A 2,661-nucleotide genomic window follows, 5' to 3' on the forward strand; every position below is an offset into this window, starting at 1 on the left:
TCTTCTCCTTCTTATAGAGAGGACAACTCCGTCACCTCTTTTACGACGCTGCTTTTTTTCCCTTGCGTTTTTCTCTTCTTCCACGTTCTCTCTCTTCACTGAGAATAGAATAAAAAATGCTCACGCTAATACACAAGCACCCGTGTCTCGCCAAAGCTGACAAATAAACAGACGGACAAGCCGCACTGCACGTGTGAACAGGGGAATGAGCGAGCGAGCGGGGATAGGGCGCCTCCTACGCTTAAAAGCTTACAGCACCTGGTATTCCAAGGACGTCTCTCATCCAAGTACTAACCAGGCCCATCCCTGTTTAGCTTCCGAGATCAGACAAGATCAGGTGTGCTCAAGGGGGTGTGGCCGTAAGCGAGAGCAAGGCTCGCTTGCACCCTTCTTATTGAGAGGACAGCTCCGTCACCTCTTTTATGACGCTGCTTTTTTTCCCTTGCGTTTTTCTCTTCTTCCCACATTCTCTCTCTTCACTGCCTTCGTCCCCGCTCTATTTCACTTCAGCCTTTCACTCTTGCTTCCTTCCAATGAGGACGGAGCTGCGGGAGAAAGGGCGCTATAGAGGATCGCTGTGGAGAGCTGCTGCTGTGCTTTGACATCTGAGCTCGGTGGAAAACGATCTCAATACAATTCTGAAAAACGCGACTCCCCGAACGCCAGCCGAACAAGTCTTGAAGTGGAAATCTAATAAGTAAATTGTTTCTTAAAATGTAGAGAGCTTTGCAAGAAATATATTGGTGCTTTAATATAATATATTTCAAGGATGTAAATGCTGTGCTACAGTACGTGCAGAATTTTAGAAAACAGTGCATCAACAAAGTACACTGTTTAGGTTACTTTAGAAGACAATGTACCAAAACAATATATGCTGTCTGGGTCGTTAGAATTAGCTGAAAGTAACTGATTAGCTTTGAATAACAAATCTAGTGCTTCTTCTCTCGCTTTTTGATGTAATCTGTTTTCTCTTAGGGAAAGGGGAACTTTTAGAAGGGACAAAGCGCTGAGCTTTTTTACAGCGCAACGTCTTTTAAAAACCCTGTACTGCTTGTAACAAATTGAGTCTCTGGTTGCACTTTGCGAAGTGGCAGCAGGGCTTGCAATATTGAAATAAAGACCTTACTCAGGTGAGAACTCTCTCTTGTAGTTCCATGACAATTTGGGGGCTCGTCCGGGATCAGAAACCTGAACGCGAACGGCTGCTGAAACTCCATCCGGACCCTGACAATTTTAGCAAAATTGGACGAACCTCGCAGGATAAATTGTTTATCCTTCCAGAGACGCGTCTGGAGAATTGGCAGCTGTCTGACGCCAGTAAGTGATCCTTAAAAATTAATAGTTTGAGAAGCGAGCCACAGGGGTGTTCTCACGCGGGTTTGATGAGTCTGGGACTCATATAAAGAACTTATCTTAACACAGACGTGTGGTTTTTGCTCTGCGGAGTAGTTGATGTGATAAGGTTCTAAGTAAGGCACCGATCGGTAAAAATGGGAAATTAAAATTCAAAGATGAAAATGGGACCGAGCAGTCCAGCAAAAGTACATGTACGACAAATTCAGAGAAACAATTATAGCCTGGGTTAGAGTAAAAAAAATGTTTTATGTTCATGAACTGTAAAGCTAGGGTAATAGGTGTAAGGGAACTTGCACATAATTTATATATGATAATTAGGGGCCCATAACTATGAAGGATCTTTGTAAGTGAATCAGAATGGACAGAGGAAAGTTGAATTAGGAAAAAGAAGTTTCCTGAAGAAGGTGAAACTTAGAAGAGAAGGAGAAGAAAGGAAAGAAAGTGAATTGGAAAACTTATGTAATGGAAAGAGGAATCACAGAAATAATGGGAAGCTTCAAAAAAGACTAGTCTTGAAACTAAAGAACAGCAAGCTGCAGCTAAAGTCATGGCCATGCCTTCTAAAAAGAAAAAGTCTCCACCGAAACTAGAAAGCGGTCCGGAGCCAAAGCCTTTTCACTTGTTCGTGAAATGCTAATGTGCACTTTTACAGGTCCAGAAGGAACTCCAGCATATGTACATTGACATTGGTCTCCTAGTGAATTATTTGCATTAGTTAAGTCTTTTCCTAAATTGCCTGATGACCGTAAAGAATTTCGAAGAAAGGCAAGCCTTGTTCTTGATTGTCTTAAGCCTAATTACAGTGACATAACCTTGTTGCTAGATCATATTGTTCCTAAAGGTTTACAACGTCCTCTAAAAAGGAGGAGGCAGATTGGCGGATACGTGACCCAAATGATGAAGAAGTATCCATCTAAATTAAACCACACGGACATGGAGAGGAAAAGTTAGGCGGCCGCTTCTAAAAAGAGGTAAGGACTCCTCTTTTCTAAAAAGTCCCTTGTCCTCTCCATGTTGCTGTGGTGCTGAAGCAAGTACAACAGAAAAATGAGTTAATGGTGTATGTGTTTTTAGATGCCTGTATTGTGAAGGTGGGGTAGAAAAAAAGGGATAGCTGAAGGAATAGCGTCTCGCCCTGCCCGTGCGAAACAATCCAGGTGTTGCATCCTGGTACACGACTGCAGTACGGCTGAAGGTAGTAACTAGAACTGTACTCGCAGAAGAGCCGAAAATGGTAACTCGATTCAACTGTGTGTTTAAAGCCAGGATTTGGAACCTGGTCCGTGTTCCCGAATTGTGATAGTT

At 42.8% G+C, this 2,661-nt stretch overlaps 1 pseudogene; it reads right to left on the reverse strand.

The window, feature by feature from the left end:
* Positions 1–246: 246 nt before the first annotated feature.
* On the reverse strand, positions 247–365 carry LOC148665408 (5S ribosomal RNA; annotated as a pseudogene).
* Positions 366–2,661: the final 2,296 nt, after the last annotated feature.

The sequence above is a fragment of the Lepisosteus platostomus genome, chromosome 5 (assembly GCF_059453375.1).
Source record: "Lepisosteus platostomus isolate fLepPlt1 chromosome 5, fLepPlt1.hap1, whole genome shotgun sequence".
Taxonomy (NCBI): domain Eukaryota; kingdom Metazoa; phylum Chordata; class Actinopteri; order Semionotiformes; family Lepisosteidae; genus Lepisosteus; species Lepisosteus platostomus.